The sequence below is a fragment of the Cervus elaphus genome, chromosome 2 (genome assembly GCF_910594005.1).
Source record: "Cervus elaphus chromosome 2, mCerEla1.1, whole genome shotgun sequence".
Taxonomy (NCBI): domain Eukaryota; kingdom Metazoa; phylum Chordata; class Mammalia; order Artiodactyla; family Cervidae; genus Cervus; species Cervus elaphus.
The window spans coordinates 7243209-7263439 of record NC_057816.1 but is presented as its reverse complement, the minus strand read 5'-3'; the positions used below and the strand labels follow the sequence as shown (position 1 = coordinate 7263439).

At 45.1% G+C, this 20231-nt stretch overlaps 1 long non-coding RNA gene across 1 annotated transcript; it reads left to right on the top strand.

Moving 5' to 3' along the window:
• Positions 1-12964: 12964 nt before the first annotated feature.
• Positions 12965-20231, top strand: LOC122709563. Its single transcript, XR_006345572.1, has 2 exons — positions 12965-17978; positions 18085-20231. It is a non-coding gene; the product is annotated as an uncharacterized LOC122709563 (long non-coding RNA).

Genomic DNA, 20231 nt, shown 5'->3' with positions numbered 1-20231 from the left:
AGCTACATGGACTTGCTGCCAAACCACCAGGCTTTAAATCTGGCCACCTGCTATTGTATGACCTTGGGTCTACCTAACTTCTCAGGGCCTCAGTTTCCTCATCTGTAAAATGAGTGGGAACTGTAATAACGATCCTCCCTTCTAAGGCTGCAGTGAAGATTGAACTAGTGCATGAGCAGTGCCTGCCACAGAGAAAAGTGCTCGGTGTGTGGCAGTTGCCTATATTTTTACCTCCTGTGGGGATGATGAGGTCCACAGATTTATTGTGGCGAGCACGTTGCTGGCCAAAATCTTGGCTTTCTCTACCCATTGAAGCCGAATTAAAAACAGACAGAATTTGGAGGAAATAGAAAGGTGGCTTTAATTCTCAGTTGGTAGAGAGGGGAACACAGTAGGGTTCATGCCTCAAGAACTGTGCCCCCTCCCCACCCCATAAGGAGTCTAGGGGCTTATATAAGGCAAGGGCTCAAAGTTAGGATTCGGTGATGAGGAACAAAGGTGATAAGATCTTGATTTCTTCCCCTTGAATTCTTTCAAAGACAGTCGTAGTCTGGCGTCAGTAATCTAATAATTGAGTCTGGTAGCTCAGTGACTCTGCAGCCTCTTTTCTGATATGTAACTACAAGGGGAAGGGTGTTGTAAGGGTAAACACCAGATACAGGATGTATTTAGCATGGAGTCAAAGGAAAACTGAATTATAGCTCCTGCAGAGTTATGGAGCAGAAAAGCAAACTTAGTTGTAGACATGTAGAGTTACGAGCAATTAAAGTAAAAAGAAAAAACAAACTAGGAATGTTCAGGCCTGCTCACGCTTCTCTTTATCTACTTTGTTCTCAGGAAAGAGAAAGAGAAAAACTCATTCCTCTTTTTTCCTTTTCACTGCCACAAGCAGGCAGGCCTTTAACTTAGATTCATGAAATGTCAGAGCTGGAATGGGCCTTCCAAGCTCCTCTACAGAGGAATTCTTTTACAGAAAGAGAAAGGGAGTCCCTGGGGAGCTATGTGAACTGCTGATGGTCCCAGTGACAGAACAGTAAGTGGATTTCCAAGGGGCCCCTGGGTCCCAGGGCTCTGGGCTTTGCTAAACAAGTCAGTAGGGCCCCCAACTCCACTTCATAGGGTTGTTCCACCCTACACTAATGTCAACGCTGGTCAGTTAAAGACACACAGTGACTGCGTAGAGCTTTACAGTTTACAGTGAGCATTTGCAAACTTAAAAAAAAAAAAAGTCACTAAGTCGTGTCTGACTCTTTGTGACCCCATGGACTGTAACCTACCAGGCTCCTCCAACCATGAGATTTCCCAGACAAGAACACAGGAGTGCGTTGCCATCTCATTCTCCAAGGGATCCTCCTGGACCAAGAATCAAACCTGCATCTCCTGCATTAGCAGGTGGATTCTTTAGCACTGAGCCACCAGGGAAGCCCATTTGCAAACTTACTCCAGCCCTAGAGGATAGAATGTCCTGAATGAATACCCCATTTCGTAAAAAGAAAGCAGGGGTGGACTGGTAACCAAAGCCATAAGTAGAGGCTCAGAAATTCCTTGACTACTGTGGACGATGAGAGTATTCCCCTCCAAAGATGCTTAAGTGAGTGTAAAATGGCTGCCACTTCTTAAGCCTTTGGAAAAGTACTTCAACTACAAAGTCAACTGTTAACTCCTAGGAGAGCAGAAAGGAAAGCAGTTGCTATGGCAACATCTCTGGCAGCCTACTTTCCATCTTCCTCTGGTTCAAAACAACAGCTTCCAGCAGGTTCCAGCAGTGGCATGGGAAGGTCTAACTCCAGCCCAGTAACTGCACTTGGCCAATCTCCTGCTAGATTTTGGTGGCAAGAGAATGTGGCAGCCAATGAAGAGGCCTGGAGCTTGTGTCATCGGCCTGGAGCCAGGATGGAATAACCAGAAGGCAGGCACACGTGACCGTTTCCATGGTGACCACAGTTAGCAACCCAGATGGCCCTGTTTATGAGCACTGGAAAATTCCACCCAGTCTCTGGCCTGATTTTGTTATCTTTTCTGCCTCCTTCCTCCTCCAAGGCAAGGATGAAATCATTGCAGTGTTTAACCCCTTCCTGAGATATGCTTGGCTCCAGTCAGACCTGGGAGGTTGGGAGGGGGCTGCTTACTTAGTACAGGAATGGGGGGAAGGAAGGTGGTGACAGCCACCATATTCAGGGTGCATCATTTGAGCCAGGCACTTTACTAAGCTCCGGACATCCTCACAACTCTGAGAAGGGGGTACTACACAGATCACCCCTATTTCACTGAGGAATAAACTTGATTCAGAGAGGTTAACTTACTTGCCACATCACAGGGCACAGCCAGCAAGGGGGTAGCCAGGCTGAGACCAAGTGTATGGGACTCTCAAGGCCACTCTCTCCATGACCCCTCTATAAAGGTCAAATAGTTATAGAACCAGATGGGGTGCAAAGGGGGTTGAGATCCATGGCCTTCTGGGGGACTGAGGGAAGGTGACTTTCGACTGAGTGGAAGAACAGGGAGGAGACCCCTGCTTGGCTCCAGGACACCCTTGTTGCTGGGTTGGGGCTGAGGGCTGGTGGGCATGGCCGCACAGGCCCCAGGGAAGGCTGTGGCCAGGACCCCAGGCTGAGTCCCCATCATTCATCCTCTCTAGGATTCTGACCGGGGCAGGGGTGGAGTGGGGAGAGAGGTCAAGCCTGTAAATATTCCTGCTGGACTCCTGCTGGGGAAGTGCCAGCTTGGGCTGGGGGTGGATCCTGGGGACCAGCAGCTGGAACCTGGGGTGAGCCTCTCAAGAGTCTCACCAGCTGGAGGACACACGGGATGGTCTGTGTGGATGCTGCACAAGCTGTGTGCACCACTATTTTGAGCTGAGGCAGGGCTATAGGAAGACTTGGACTGTGTTTTCAAGGATAAGTGACAAACAACAATAAAAGTCACAGACCATAGCTGAGGGTAACAGATGAGTCACTGAGCAAAGGGCATGATCACAAGAGTGCTGGGGAAGTAACTGAACAATGATGGCCATGGGTGACCACAGGACGGATGGGCCATTCAGCAGGGAGGGCTTCCTGCAGGAGGCAGGGAGCCTCGATGTAGCTCCTAAAGCAGGGGCTTCCACTGGCTGGGAGGTTGTCCATGTCCTTGAGGGAGAGGTGGTGGGATGTCTCATGAAATTAGGAGACTGATATCAAGTGGGGCTGGAATAGAGGAGATACAACTAATTGAGTTTTATGGCCTAGGTTCAGGGTGGGGCAGCTGGTGACAAAGATCTGGGAGAATGAGTAAGAGTGACCCTTTGTGACCTCGATGGTTTCTAGCTTCCAGGTCTGTCTCTGTCTTGGGCCTCAGCTGAAGCCTTTGCTTTGGCAGAAGAGTCATGGAAATTTCCACCCATATACTTTTCCCATCGCTGTTCTTGGCTCCACCCTCTTCCCAGGCCCTGCCGTGTCTAAAGTTCTCCGGTTTTCGCAGGCTGCAGGCTGCAGAGGCCTGAAGCAGCCTGAGACTCTGACACCAAAGGCCCATCAGGCGTGGACGTGTCAGAACTGCAGTCATGCTGGGCGTTGTGCTGCCATGAGATGCCAGGGCTGGCCCCCAACCGATGTTCCCAGGAGCCCCAGGATTCCTGCTTCGGGGGAAGGCAAAAGGAGAGGAATGACAGCTTCTACCACCATTTTATGGTTCTTGAGTCCAGTCACTGTGTTGGGCATGCTCCCCACCCCCGCTCACCCGCCCCACGCCCCTGGAGTACAGGGCAGCAGGGCTGAAACAAGCCCAGGGGCACCTAAGTATTGGGGGTGCACCACTTCTGCTCCCCAGAAATTATCTGGATGCTCTGACTTCTTGGGGGGAATATTTTGTTTCTCCATTTCTGGAACTCACAAGCAGAAGTGATGTCTGTGGGGAGTGGGGAAGACACAGGAAGTTCTCTCTTCCTTCTCCCCTCCCCCACTTCCCTCCTCTGGATTCTAAGCTGCGCACCATCTCAGGTTAGCTGTTCCCCAGCAGCAGCAGCTGGGAATGCAGGGGTCAGAATGAGCTCTGGCCTAAGAGAAACAAGTTTTCAAAAAAAGCCAAGGGACATCTCTGTGGAGTTCCCCCGCTTTGTCCATGGCCGGGGCTTGTAGGAAGGATGGCACAGACCCATCTCTCCTGTATCTATGAAGAATGAGCCTGAGGCTCCTCTGTCCCCCTTTCAGCCTCCAGCAGTGGCACCCCGTCCTCCCTGCCAACCAGGCTGCAAACCCTGGAGGCCCTTTGACCCTCTGAGGAGAGAGGGGGACGTGTTACCAAACACATACTCAAGCAGGACAATATAGGCTGTGTTGTGACAGAGTTACTGTGCGGAGGTGATACAGGATGACTTTGAATGTGCTGGTCAGAGAGGCCCTTTCCCAGGAGTGACGTCTAGGCAGGGTGAGCATGAGTGTCATCTGAAGAGAGGGGGAGGGGCATTCCAGGCAGATGTGTCACTGAGAGTAAGGAACAGGCGTCTGGACTCACAGATATAAAAACAAACTAGTGGTTACCAGTGGGGAGAGGGAAGGGGGAGGGACAATACAAAGGTGGGGGGAAAGGGTTATTATGGGATTATATGAGGTCACATGTGTGAAATTGTTAAAAAATTATTTATTTAGCTGTGTCAGGTCTTAGCTGTGGCTTGTGAGAGCTGTTAGTTGCAGCATGCAGGATTTAGTTCTGTAACCAAAGATCAAACCCAGCCCCCCTGCATCAGGAACTCGGAGTCTTAGCCACTGGACCACCAGGAAAAATCCTGTGTGAGACTTTTGAAAATTGTAAAGCACTATAGAATTTAAAGAATCTTTCTTTTAATAAACATCTATTGAGTGCCTGGTCTTCCCTGATAGCTCAGCTGGTAAAGAATCCGCCTGCAATGCAGAAAACCTTGGTTCTATTCCTGGGTCAAGAAGATCCCCTGGAGAAGGGATAGGCTACCCATTCCAGTATTCTTGGTGGCTCAGCTGGTAAGGAATCTGCCTGCAATGTGGGAGACCTGGGTTCGGTCCCCCACAAAAATAAATAAATAAAAATGAATACGAATGCTTAAAAAAGTGGGGGGACTTCCCTGGAGGTCCAATGGTTACTGCATTTCCACCGTAGGGAGCATAGATTCCATTCCTGGATGGAAAACTAAGATCCCATATGCCACACAGTGTGGCCAAAAACAAAGAGGAAAGAACATGAGTCTGGAAAGGGCTGGGGTGCTGAGGAGGAGGCCAGTGTGGGGAGCCCAGAGAGCCTCTGCAGACCTATACCTGTCTTGTTTCTCCTGTCCCATGCTACCACCCACCCCACGCCAGGCCTCCATGACGTCTGGCCCAGGCTGGGACAATGGACACTGGTGGCCTCCACTCTGTCGCCTCTCCCAGCTCAGCCACCTTGCAAAGAGCAGCTACACAATACCACCCAAAGCCAGGGCCTCTCCCAGCTCAAAAGCCATCCTTCTGTCCAAACAGCTAAGTCCCAACTCCCTCTCCAGGTAACTCAAGTCCTCCCAGACCTCGCTCCTGTCTCCCCAGCTGCTCCTCTTGCTTTCTAGTGAGTTCCCATCACCTAAAGGGCTTTAAGGTCCATTCCTCCTCAATTGCTTCAAGCCTCTACTATTACATCAGCCCTGGAAAAAGACCCATGCTGCAGGCTTCTGTTTTTATCTGGCATGTGCTGAGGAATACATGATTGAGCAACCGAGCATGCACAGAGGCACGTAGGCAAGGTTCCTAGAGCTGTGTGACCTCTACCCCTATTCCATGAGGCTGGTCTCTGCTGGATGTGGGCCACAGCTGTATGGAGAAAGAATGGACACCTGCGTGTGTGTGTGTGAGTGTGTGTGTAGGAGGGGAGGAGTGTTTTCTAGCCTTGTGCTGGGTGCGTGATGCTAACACTGCATCCATCTGGACCTCAGTGGGTGACTGAATACATGCATACTGCCCACTGGGAAGCTTCACAGTCCCTCCAGGCTATTTTGGAAGGTCCACTCTCAGGCCTCAGAGGGTAGTAACCAGAGTGCCCCCCAGCACAGGTCAGGGCTCGATACAGCGCCTCCCACAGTGAGTCCTCCAGTGAAGCGATAGTGAGACCTGCCCTCCACTCTGGAGGCCAGAGCTCCATGGACACTGAAGGCAGCCTTCCGGTGCCCCCCTTCCCCCGCTGCTGTGGATCATTTTGTCTAGAAGTTCTGCAGTTTCTTACCGAGTACAGCTCAGTGCCATTTCACTCCAGCCTGCTGGGTGGTCATGTTTATGTCACATCTGAAAGCATTTTGTTCCTATCAAAGCACATCAGCTTTTGCCTAATCACTGCCTTCTTCCTCACCACCACCCTCCAATACCTACACAGTGCAACAAGGTGCTGGAAACTTCAGAGAACCATTGAGTTCACTTTACACAAGTGTCTCTGGACTGGACATTCCTGGATGGGGGCCTTTCACAGCCCCTCCCTGGCTGGGTTACCAGTCACTCTGCACTTACTGGGAGTCTACTGTGTGTGTTTGTTTCACTCTTCTGTTTTTTTAATTTAAGGATTCCCTGGTGGCTCAGAGGGAAAAGAGTCTGCCTGCAATGTGGGAGACCTGAATTCGATCCCTGGGTCAGGAAGATCCCCTGGAGAAGAAAATGGCAATCCCCTACAGTATTCTTGCCTGGAAAATCCCATGGACAGAAGGGCCTGATGGGCTACAGTCCATAGGGTTGCAAAGAGTCAGACACGACTGAGCGACTTCACTTGCACTTTCAAAATAAATACTATTCCAATGTATTCATTTAATTATTATTTAATAGACACATTCTGAGCTTCTAGTGTGTGCCAGGCACTAGTGATGCCAAGAGAGGCAGCCTTGGCCTCAGTTTTCTCATCCATCCAAGGGGTTAACAAGAGCATCTCCCTCACACGGTGATCGTAAGAACTGAAAAGAGACCGTCCATGGCATGCGTGTGGCACAGTGCTCAATAAATATTACAGAAAAGAAAGCTGCCACTGGATTTCCTGTCCTGCAGGTGCACCAGGCACAATGAAGGGATTGAAGAAAGCTGGGAGACCCTGATCTCCGCCTAGGGAGGGGGTCAAACCGTCTCCACTCAAGGCTAGCCAGGACAAGAGCAGAGGCCACAGGGAGAGCGCACAGCCTAGGAAAGGAAGGTCTGAAAGTGCTGGGTGAAGCCGGTGAAGGGCCCTTAAGCTGGGGATAAACAGGCTGAAATAGAGCTGCCTTCTGCCTCTTGTTGTCATTCTGTCCTCCTACATCCCATGATGCTACCGACTGGCCTTCCGGAAAGATCCACAAATAGGCTGCAGGGCCCAGGGCCAAGAACATCATGTGGCAAATAAACTAAAGAAGGGAACGAGCAGCATGGAGTTCTTGGACTGGAGACGAGAAACCTCTTTTTCAAGATACTTTCGCCTATATTCTCCCCCAGAAAGAGAATTCTATCCACACAGAATTCTTCCACTGCGTCCTACACTTAAAGATGGATTCTTTTCTTTCTTGTTTAAATTATTTATTTATCTGGCTGTGCTGGGTCTTAGTTGTAGCATGTGGGATCTAGTTCCCTGATCAGGAAGCAAACCTAAGCCCCCTGCATTGGGAGCACAGAGTCTTAGCCACTGAACCACCAGGGGAGTCCCTGGGTTCTTTTTTATTAATTTTTATTGAAGTATAATTGCTTTACAAAGGTGTGTTAGTTTCTGCTGTACAGCAAAGTGAATCAGCTACATGTTTATATACATATACGCCCTCTTTTTTGGATTTCCTTCCCATGTAGTTAGTTCACCACTGAGCTGTGAGAAGTTTCCTATGTCATACAAGAGTTTATTAGGTATCCATTTTGCACATAGTGTAATAGCGTATATATGGCAATCCAAACTCCCAGTCCATCCCACCCTCTCACCCCTCTTTTTCCCTTGGTATCCATACGTTTGTTCTCTACATTTGTGTCTCTATTTCTGCTTTGCAAATAAGATCATCTATACCATTTTTCTAGGTTCCACCGTATTTCTCTTTCTTACTTCATCACCCTGTATGACAGTCTGTGTGTCAAGTCACATCTCTGCAAACGTCACAATTTTGTTCCTTTAAGATGGCTGCTTTTCTAGGGAAGATAGGAGGAGAATGTTTCCTTTACTCTTCAGCCTAGTGATCTTCAGTGCCTGAGAGAGAGAGGCTCAGGCTGCCTCTTCCCAACAATAGTTTGGGGAAGGCCGATGACACAGCCATTTTTAGTTTCTGTAACTTGTTTTTGCTAGAAATGCCCACAGTTCTCTGTGAGGTAACCGTGTCTGGTGGATTTCAGTGGTTGATTTTAGATTTTCTCTGGGTACATTTTTAGCTGTCCAAAATCCCCTAGAAAACAATGACCTCTCTTTTGCATAATGGAGCTCTGAGCTGCATCATCTCTGTGGGTTTTTCCTACAGTGGGAGTTGGCTGCTGTGCAGAGAGGAGGGAGCCAAACTTTTGCGCAGTCATCATTCCCGAGATCAGCTTGGGGAAGGTGGGCAGCAGGAGGGAGCTGGGAACTGCAAATTTCTTGAGTCTTTAGAAAACGAGAAAGTTGTTCTCCGGGGTGGGGGTTGGGTGGGGATTCCCCTTGTCTTTTATTGTTGACTGGACTTCCTTGGTGGCTCAGATGGTAAAGTGTCTGCCTACAATGTGGGAGATCCGGGTTCAATCCCTCAGTCAGAAAGATCCCCTGGAGAAGGAAATGACAACCCACTCCAGTACTCTTGCCTGGAAAATTCCGTGGACGGAGGAGCCTGGTAGGTTACAGTCCATGGAGTCAGGAAGAGTCGGACACGACTGAGTGACTTCACTTTACTTTATTGCTGATCAGCATTTCCAAAACTGTCTCTGGCAACAAAGGATTAGCTAAATAGCACAAGCTTAGAGGAAATAAAGAAAAGAGGTGTGGGGGGTTACCAGGTATCCCTGAAGACTCACTCAGACTGGTCTCTGAACCTTAGACCCAGAAAGAAAAGGCCTCAGAAACTTCTCTTGATTAAGCCCCTTGACTAAGCCCCACTGGCCTTATTAGAAAGAGGAGGTGGAGCAGATTCTAGCATTCTTTGGAGGTTTCTGACCTGACGTGATTCTGGAGGATTAGGTGACAGAAGCTCTAGAGGCCTGATTCTAAATTTGTGCTAAATTTGTCAGTCCTTTTCAGTGCCCCACCTCCTTGGAGCTACAGCCAGGAGGCCTAAAATCTTCCATGTTCCCTTCTCATCTCTTTGTTTACTGCATTTCATAGAAACCGCATCATCATTTCTTTCCTCGAATCTCCACATTTTACACATAAGAAAATTACCACTGAGAAGTTATTTGGGTTAGTACCCAAGGTCACACGCTGTCAGGACAGTAATTGCCAGAAACCAGAACCAAGAGCCTCCTATTTTTAGCCTGGGCATTTTGAAGGTGTGGTGGGAGCACAAGGTGACCCATCAGCTAAAATGGATTAGCCCTCTTATACCTGTGCCGTTAGGCCCAAATAAAGACCAGGTTTCAGAACGAGGTAGAGGGGAATAAACAGGGTTTTGAGACCAGCTGCCTTACAATGTTATGAAGTAAAAGGAACATGAACGAGGGCCAGAGAAAAAATGCCTTGAAGAAAATGTAGTTTTGTGTTAAAGAGAACCTTGGTTCAAAAGAATTGGAGAAAGGCTCATAATCAAATGTATTATCTTCTCACCAAAGAAAATGGCAAATCTAGGCCATCTTGTTTAAATTATCTTACAGAAAAAAAGAGACTCACCATGTCAAGAAGAAGGAATTAGAGTATTTTGGAGACCTCTAATTTTGTGAAGCAAAAGCTAGGAAAGATGAGGGCAGTAAACCTTCAGGCGTAAATAGTAAAAAGGGGATCAGTGTTCATAACCTCTAAAATATTTTTTACTTACCAACTGGGAAAAAAAAAGTAAGAATTGTCTTTTTGGCAAGCCATACCTCCCACCGAAGTTTCCTGACTGCTGAGCTTCATTCAAATCTCTTTCCCCAAATTCGGGGGAATTAGCCAAATACAACACAGCCATTCTCACAGTATAAGGAAAATGCTACATCTATGTGTAAGGAGAATGGAAATGACTAGTTAGCTATGCTGACAACTACTTAAAGCACTTCAGGGCTCTTATTTCAGTGGCTCCAGAGTGGGAGAGAGATCCCAGACAAGACGGGGGCCTAGGTCTCCCATCCCTACCAAGACCTAGAGAAGGGCAGTCAAGGAGATTGACAGAAGCCCTTGGAGAAGGGGGGTTAGTGCTAAGAGGGAGTGGAAGAGAAAGGCAGGTGCCACGAGGTTGGAATGCTTGGATTCAAGAATAACTACTGGTACTAATTAGCTGCGTCTTATTTTAAGCAAATCCCAAACTCCCCAGGCCCCCAAACCTCCACTTGTAAAATGAGGTGACCCAACTCACTTTTTCCTCCTTCCAATCCTAAAAATCTACTAAAAATTTTCCAGTCCCTGAGCAAATATCAAAACTGCGTCTGAGGGGAACCATCGGCATCTCAGTAATATTCCACTGTTACAAGGAGGAAGATTGCTTAAACAAGTACAGCTACACTAACATCACTTTAATGCAGCCTCTTAAACTAACCCTGCTTTATTGGGGGTGGGGGGGGGAGTGGGTAAAGTTATGAGGTTAGCACAGGGTACAGAACCCTCACTTGCTAAAGGCCCCCAGGCCTGCTCCCTCACCATTCCACAACCAGTGCTCTTTGTAGGAACCAAAGGGGTTTTAAAAAAATACAGATTAGAGACTTTAAGAAGCCATCCTAACCTATACCGTGCCAATAGACTCCATTTACCTCTTTTGGAATGTACTGCCTAAACATCTGCACACATTCTAGAATTAAAAACCCTGGAGGTGAGAGAGGGCCAGAGAGTGGGTGTCACCCTGTCCTGGGGTCTAGGTTTTTTTTTTTTTTTTTTTGGGGGGGGGGGTCTAGGTTTTAAATCACCATGTGCCCTGGAGCGCTCCACTTTATCTCACCACCACTATCCTCAAAAACAAAACGAACACCCCCTTCCAAAAAAACAAAAACAGGCAGCTGTGTTAGGTCAATCTCTGAGACCCCTTCTGTTTCAAGCAATCTAGATTAACAAGATTTGATGACGTACAAACACTCAATGGCTGTTACAATAAACAATTAAAGAGGAAGGATGATGTGCCAGAATTTTTAGTTAATGGATGACTTTGCGGTAATGAGGGAATGACAAAAGATGAAGGACGTGAAGGAAAGGCCCTTCCGGGCTGAAAATGAAGGCAACATCCCCCGGAAAAGAAGAGGAGCCCAAAAGTGGTGAAAAGTTGGAGGGGCAGCCAATAAACCCCGATCAGGGACAGCTGCCACCCTCCCCCACACACTTCCCTAGGCGAGGCATCTGCCTTGGTGGCGGGGCGCGCGCGCGCAGTGGCGCTCTGCGTCAACCGCCCCCGCCCCCGGAGGCGGCCGGGACCGGTTGGAGCCGGTTAGAACCGGCAGCACCGCCCGCGAGCCGACGCCTCACAAAGGGAGGCGGCTCACGGCCAGCATATCCCTGCGCCGTGCCGGCGTGGGGTGTGGGGATCGAGCCCCACCCGCACCCCCACCCCCACCGCGGACTCAGTGACCGAGGGTTCTGGAGGTTGTACCTATCCCGCTCGGCCTCTCCCTAGTTTTTTGTCGCCGCAGTGGCTTTAGCTGCGTGGAGGGCGTGTCTGGAAGCCACCGGCGCCATTGTGTTTTCTAAATCCTCAGCCCTTGCCCGAGAGACAGGTACCCCTCGCAGTCGGGAGAATTGAGGCTTCTCTTCAAACATTAGAGACGCAACAGTACTCCTTTCCCGGTGCTTCCCTCTGATTTCCCTTTTGGTAGGACACAGGACGTGTTTTAAAAGTGGACTACTGGTTAACCTGCAGAAAAGGCTTTGAGTTTGGAAAAAAGATTCTTTCTGGGCTTTGCTTTAAAAAGTCTTAAGGGAATCAAACCGGAGATAATACAAAATTTGTGGGGGGAAAAAACCTGGTAAACCCTTAAGTAAAGGCTCACAAACATTTTAGAACACGGTCCTTTCCCGAGTGGTAGCCGAAGGTTGTTCTGTCTTTGACGGTGAAACCGTTGGCTTTTCCGGATACAGCACACGTTTGGAAAAGAACAAAAAGTCCAGGCTATGTCTAAACAGGCAACCAAAAGTGTAGGGGTCTAGCTGGTATTTAGTAAATACAAAATCAACAACAAAAGCCTGAAGCATGCCAAGTAACACAAGCCCACCCTAATTCCTTGATTTGAATCTAAGCCTTTAACATGGGTCCAGCACTATTGCAGGGACAACAGTAAACGGTGACTGTTGAGATATTTTCCGGAAGTGGATTTCTACAATTAGTAGAATTCTTAAGTGGATAACCCAGAGTAACTATATTTTACGAATAAGAGGCCAAATGAGCCGGGTGAGGTATAAACCTCAAAACCACCTCGCAGGACCTGGGACCGTTTTTTTTGGGGGGAGGGGTAGGGGGGAACTCCCAAAACTTTACTTCTAAAATGGCTGCGGTCTGTAGTTGTGAGGCTGAAGTTCGGTTATCTAATGGGAAGGAAGGCTGTCAGGAAACTCAGTTTAACCTTCCTTCCAAAACCACTGACTTGTACCCAATGTACTCCAAGGAAACACGAAAAGTATTTTAAAAGCTACTAGAAACATTACCATGTAACGGCGCTTAGTTTTTATGAGCTATTCGATGTTTATTTAAATGTGATTCTCATTGTTTTTGCCCAAATTTTCAGCTCAAATCTACTTGCTAATAAGTTCTAAATATCTGGGTACAGGGCTTGCAAGCAACTTGCATAAACTGTTAGGAAAAATCCAGAAAGTCTTGTAAATGAGATTCTATTTTTACCTCTTCAGAGGAACTATTTTTGCTTGCCTCACAAAGGCGGCGGAGGGGTATTGAATACCGAGGTGTGAGCTGTCTTGTTCTATAAATACACCGCTGCGGACTGAGCGACAGGCATTGAGGCAGCCAGCGCAGAGGCGGCTTTAAAGAAGGAGATGCTGCTTGAGGAGTCCGCAGATAAGTTTTTCTATCATAAAAGATAGGAATTAGTGTATTTCTTTAGGGATTGTAAGTAGTGAGAATACGGAGATATTGCTTTGCATTAAGTCCATAAGTTTTAGGGAAAACATGAAGACTTTAAAGAGTAGTTGGAGAAAGGAAGAGGGAAGAAAAAAGAATCTTAGAACCTGATGGAGGTTAAGAGCTGAAATTTTTTCATGGAGTGAAAAATTTTTAAGAGAATGACTGAGGTAGGACTGCAAAGTTTGGATTTTTTTTTTTTTTAAAAAGCCTTAAGTTGAAGGGCAACCTTTTACCTTAACATTAAAACGTTGGGTTACGTAAATCGAACCTAAACGTTTTTAAAGGTTGAGTTGTAGATGATTAAAATATTATAAAGGCCATCTTAAGATTTAACTGAAGGTGGTTTCAGAAATAATGCCTTCAAATTCACGGCGCAGTAAAAATGGCGTCATGAAGCCTTCTTGATCTTAAGGCTTTGTTTGGCTAAAGTTGACGGAAATATTAGGAATGGTAGGAAAGAAAATTGGAAAGTTGAAGTGGAAAATGAGGAAGACAGAAGTACAGGAAGGTGAAAAGAAAACTAGAGAAGATAGAGATACACGTTTTAGAAGACAAAACCTGAGCCTAGGAAGTAGGCAGAAGAAAAAGACAAATCTAGGAGAAAATTGAAAATACGGGCGAGTGCTTAAGATAGAATGAAAAGCAAGCTATTGGACGCAGACATACAAGATAGACGTCCAAAAATTTAGAAGATAATTCAAAGTCAATAATGTTGGATAAATTACAGGAACAAAAACTAAGAGAAATTTTTATACCATTAATAATCTATTGTAAAAGCCCATCAACTTAATTCTGGTGGTGCAGAAGTTAGATCTCAGAAGATGAGGGTTTTTTAAAACTACTGTAGACCAGGACCAACTTAGAAGAATATCCGGAAACTAGAAGGAAAGGCAGTTTAAAATCTCAGCAAAAAGTTAATAAAAGGGACTGAAGTAACTTAAAAGCTAAGAATGTGTTTGGAAGAGTTAAAAATTTGAAAGGCCTTAAATGCGGTAGCGTAGTTTCTTTTGGCAAATCTAAAGGACTTTATAAGTGAATTAAACTGAAGAGCAAGAATAACCATCGAGTTATTGGACTTTGAGCTAAGATGAATGTTTAAATCCTGAGGACTAGGCGCTAATTAACAGCTGACGCAGGTGCTACACAGAAGTGGATTCAGTGAAGCTAGGAAGACAGGAGCGGCAGACAGGATTCCAGGAGCCAGTGTTCGGTGAAATCTAGGACTGAGGAGCCAGCGGCAGTTCGTGAAGATAGGAAAGAGAAGCCGGAGCCAGTGCGTCTTGGTGAAGGAAGCTAGGAAGAAGGAGCGAGCCCTAACGATTTGGAGGTGAAGCTAGGAGAGGATTCCAGGAAGGAGGAAGCCAGTGCGGTGTGGTGATGAAGCTAGCGTGCGGCGCAGCTTGGCTTGGCAACCACGCGGAGGCGGCGAGCAGGCTGAATGGAGGATAGATAGAGGATCCTAGAGCAGCAGCCCAGTGTGCGAGCCCTGCAGGGAGAGCCAGTGGTGTGGTAAAAACCGTGAGGTCGGCACTATCATGGGTTTTTTTTTTTCTCCTGTAACTCTGGTAATATCTCAAATTTCCTAATAGTAATGGGGGAGTTGTGTACTTAAGCGTAAAGGGTTTTATTACGGGGATATAGGCCGGTTTTCGGGTGTCGTAGGTTTCTCTTTTTCAGGCCTATTTTCTCATGCATCTTGTCTGGAGCTTTTGAGGGCAGACTTCAAGGCCCGGAGGAATGGTAGATGGCAAGTGTTTTTGTTTTTAACCAATGAGGGATATCCTGAATTTGATAGAACAACTGTGAGACAACTTCAGCAAGCTTTGTAAACAGGTTTTATATTCAGTTTGGGGGTAATGAAGCATTTCAGTTTTGTGAGTAGAGGGTCTACTTTTCTTTCCTCATCCTGTATTTTGAGTTTTCTAAATATGTAGTTTCGGTATATAATTCTTGGCGGGGGGAAGTTTTTTGGGGGGGGCAGCAAAATATGTTTTGAGTTCTTTTCCCTTTAGGTCTGTCTAGAATTCCAAAGGCAAATGACTCAAGGTAACAGGCGAAAAGAAAATCCAGTATCAGGATAATCAGAACACCGCAGGTTTACAGTTTATAGAAACTCTAGCACAAGCAGCTTTCACTTTGAGGTCTGTGGCGCAGCTGTCCATTGGAGAAGTGGCTGGTAGTTTATTCTTTTTTTCCCACCCCTTAATTAAATATTTTTAAAGTACATAACTGGTTATTTTTACTGAAGTATTTTGGGGTGGTGTGAACAGGGAAGAGGGTGGGGGAGAAACTGTTTTTTTCTAAGATTTTCCACAGATTCTATAGTACTATTGACAAACTGAGTTAGAGAAGGATTGTACTGCTACGCTGTTTGGCACCAACACCTTCAGGGATTGGAGCAGCTTTTTTCCTTGGAAGAGTATTCCCAGTGAACCTGAAATGTACAGCACAGTGCAGCTTTGGTTCATATTCAGTCAACTCAGGAGAACTTCAGAAGAGCTTGACTAGGCCAAATGTTGAAGTTAAGTTTTCAAATAACGACTTTTAAGATACCTTTATTAAAGGGGAGGGGCAAATTTTGGCAATTTGTAGTTGGCAGCGGCTTGTGATGATTGGAGGGGGGGGGGGGGTTTAGGTAATTGTTTAGTTTTTGATTACAGATGAACATGCCAGAGAACTTAAATACTTAAGATGGAAAAACTAAAGAAATCTCAACTTCCAAGTTGGCAAGTAACTCGCAATCCTCTGGTTCCGTTTTGCCCCAGTTTTTAAGTTTAACAGATGGGGAAGTTCATGAAGATTCACTCCATTTTAAGAGTAGGGTTTGGGAAAGGAAAATGACTGGGGGTTGGTCTGGCCCTCTGCGCTGACTTAGGTAAAAACTTGGGGAATTTTTTTTAAATGGTAAAGTTGTTTGGATATAGTAGTGTGTGGTTCTCTCTTGGAATTTTTTTCAGGTGATTTAATAAAACTTAATACTACTATAGGAGCTTCAGAGCAAAGGAAGTGGCTTAATGATCCTGAAGGGATTTCTTCTGATGGTAGCTTTTGTATTATCAAGTAAGATTCTTTTTTCGGCTGTATATAAGCAAGATTGTTCGGTTTATTTTTCTTTTTTAGCATAGGAAAAGTTTGTTAAGATATGCTTCAAAATTATTGTAAATTGTATTTTGAATTTACATCTAAGTATTGTAAATCATAACTGATAAGGGGGTGGGCTTTTGTTGATGAGGGAGGGGAAACCTTTTTTTTCTGTAGACTTTTTTCAGATAACATCTTCTGAGTCATAACCAGCCTGGCAATCTGATGGCCTAGATGGAGAGGGGAACAGCTCCTTGGTGAATGATAAGTAAAGGCAGAAAAGATTGTATTTCATACCTACATTGGGGAAAAAGCATAACCCTGAGATCCTTACTACTGATGAACACATTGTCTGCACATGCAAAAAAAAAAAAAAGCAAATGAAAAACTACCAATTTAAAGTTAATGGAATCTACTATAAAGTTATGGCTTATCAAGCTGTATCCACAAAAATAATGAATTGATGAAAAAATAATGATGAAAAATAATGATAAAGTGAAGATCAAATGTCCATCTCAATACTGCTTTTACAAAAGCAGAATTAAAAAAGCGAAATGAAATGAAAATAGTGCTACATATTAATCCTGGAAAAAAAGAAGCTGAAATAAGTCAAAGAGTGGGATCAAGTGAATTGAGAGGAGGAAGAGGCTGTGCTGTTTGCCAATCTTTCGTTTGCCTCAGACAGGTTTTTCTTCATTATCAGAAGAGTTGCTTCATTTCATCTGGGAGCAGAAAACAGCAGGCAGCTGTTAACAGATAAGTTTAACTTGCATCTGCAGTATTGCATGTTAGGAATAAGTGCTTACCTTTGTGAAGAGCTGTGGAAGTCCTAGGTTCCTTACCTAAGGGATTCCAGGATTGTGAGGCATCGTCCCATCCAGCCTTTTAAAATTAGACAGGACACCGTTCCTGTGGGCTTCAATGATGGGACAGCACATTTCACTCAAGAGGCAAGTAATTCCTTAAAGCCTCTTGAGATTAGCAAAGATAATGTTTATAAAACTAAGAACATTTGTTTAGCCTTGAATCGGACAACCCTATTTAAGGGATAGTATTGTACTGCTAAGAATTCAGATTTTGTTAATCTTGCTAAAATTTAAATGTTATGTGTATTGTGCAGAAAACCATTAAATCATTCAAAATAAAATACTTTTATTTTTAGAGAATGTATGTTTTTAGGAAGCTGTCTCCTTATTTAAATAAAACATTGTTTGTCTGTAGTTAGTGTTGGGGCAATCTGGGGGGTTTCTTCTCATCTTTCAGAAACTTTGTCTGCGAACACTCTTTAATGGACAAGATCAGGAAATTGAGCAGAAGAACGAATTTAACTTAAGGCAGGAAAAAATTTTGTCCTTCGTAAAAGTGATGAGCATTTAATAATTCCAGGCACATGGCAATAGAGGCCCTCTAAATAAGGAATAAATACCTCTTAGACAGGTGGGAGATTATGATCAGAAGAACAGGTAATTTAACACCTACAATGTTTACAGAAAGTCAGGAGTCTGTCTAGTGGTTAAACTAGAGCAATGGAATATACTGTCCAGATACGCAGTTTGCATGTTAACTTTACTTACAGTCATCTCATCTGGTGTTAGCCAGTGTTCACACTATTGGCCTTTTTAGATACCTGGTGGAGGGAGGGTTGGGGTTTTTGTTTTTTTTTTTTTTTAAAGAATTTTCCTTTGCAGAGGCTTCATTTCATCCTTCGTGAAGCTTTTCAGGATTTTGACTTGCATATATACGCTTGGCTCTGCCTTCTGTTCTCCTAGGGAGTGTGTCAGACCTTGCAGTGAGTTTATCGGCATATTTAAGTATAAACATTTTTCCCCCTGATTTTGGAGGGAAGGGAGGAGGAGAGGGTGGGGCTTACTTGTTCTAGCTTTTTTTTTTTACAGACTACACAGAATGCAGTTGTCTTGACCTCAGGTCTGTCTGTTCTGTTCGCAAGTAATACAGTACTGTTCTGATCCGCTGCTATTAGAATGCACTGTGAAACGACTGGAGTATGAGTCAAAGTTGTGTTTCCCCCAATGCTTGGAGTAGTGATTGTTAAAGGAAAATCCAGCTGAGTGATAAAAGGCTGAGTGTGAGGAAATTTCTTCAGCTTTTAAAGCATTCATGTTTGTGATTGGAGCAGAGTCCCTTTTGCTGTGCTTTTTTTTAGGTAAAATGCATTTTGTTCACTTCTGGTAAGGGGGTGGGGAGGGCACTGAAGCCTTTAGTCTTTTCCAGATGCAACTTTAAAATCAGTGACAAGAAATAATTCCACACGAGCAGCAGTCTTCAGGAAATTTCACTGGCAAGTGGAAATGTTTACCAACAGTTCAGTGGTCTTAGTGCATTTGTCTTTGTTCGGGTGTTTCTCTCTCCTCCCCTGGTCTTAATTTTATATACAGGAACATTCAAAACAACAGACGTATGCGAAAGGCCAGAGAAGCCAGACCCAGTAAGGAAAAATAGCTTATTTACTTTTAAAATCATAAACCAAACATTGCATTTTAAATGTGGGGATTGGGAACCACTAGTTCTTTCAGATGGTATTCTTCAGACTATAGAAGGAGCTTCCAGTTGATTTCACCAGTGGACAAAATGAGGACAACAGGTGAACAAGCTTTTTCTATATCTACATACCAAGTCAGATCTGTTATGAGTAAACAATTTAGTGTTAAATGACCTTTCAGCTTTACGCTGGAGTCAACAGCATGAGCAAGTTGTTTGTTGGCCTGGGGGTGGAGGGGTGAGGTGGGCGCTAAGCCTTTTTTTTAAGATTTTTCAGGTACCCCTCACTAAAGGCACCAAAGGCTTAAAGTAGGACAACCATGGAGCCTTCCTGTGGCAAGAGAGACAACAAAGCGCTATTAACTAAGGTCAATCAAAATGGTGTCGGCCTCAACCCCATCTTCTGTTAGAAATGAGGACTTGACTCAGCCCCCTTGGCAGACAATGCATTGAACCTCTTTCTTTGGGGGAGCGAGCATTCAAAGGAATGCTTGAGTGCCTTGTATATATATCCCTGTGCTTGTCCTAATATTTAGCTGTTTTCATAGCAGCTCTTAATGAAGCCGAACCTCAAGTGATGCTTGAAGGGGAGGGAAAGGGGGAAAGCGGGCAACCACTTTTCCCTAGCTTTTCCAGAAGCCTGTTAAAAAGCAAGGTCTCCCCACAAGTGACTTCTCTGCCACATCGCCACCCTGTGCCTTTGGCCTAGCGCAGACCCTTCACCCCTCACCTCGATGCTGCTGGTAGCTTGGATCCTTGTGGGCATGATCCAAAATCGCTTTTAAGGTAATTGGTGCCAAGGTCTTCCGGTGGGTTGCATTACTAGAAAAGACCATTAATTTACCTGCGAACAGGTAATGATATTTAGACCACAACTAAAAAGCTCTTAAAGTGTTTTAAATGTGTGGCATTATTATCCAATGACTTTAAAAAAACATTTCAACCAGTAAGTGGAGAAACAGCATCTAAGTAGAACTGTCATATTGGGTGGGAGAGTACACTTACAAACTGAAAGGTACTTTGGCAGTTGAGAGGGCTATTGGGTGGGATTGCAAAAATTCTCTGCTAAGACTTTTTCAGGTGAACATAGCAGACTTGACCAAGCTAGCATCTTAGCTGAAGCAGATTCTCCAGTGCTCTTCAGTAGGGCTATTTATAAAGGTTTTTCTTTTCCTGAGAAAACAAAATCTTTTTTGTTTTCTCAGGTTTTGCTTTTTTGCCTTTTCTTATCTTAAAAAAAAAAGCAAAAGATGCTGGTGGTTGGCACTCCTGGTTTCCAGGACGGGGTTCAAATCCCTGTGGCATCTTTGCTTGACTTTAACTTTTACTCTCCAGACTCTTTACTTTTTCCTCATCTTTCAGGTGCTAGGCCCTAGAGTTAGGGGAGGTGGAAGATAATAGCGTCAAACTCTGCCTTTGTGTTTACATGGGAATGTAATGTAATTTTGCCTGTAATTTGCAGGTATTCCTCATGCAATTCGTGTTTGGAGAAGTCTATTTTGAAAACTTGATTATACATATTAATAAAAATTGAAAAAACTTC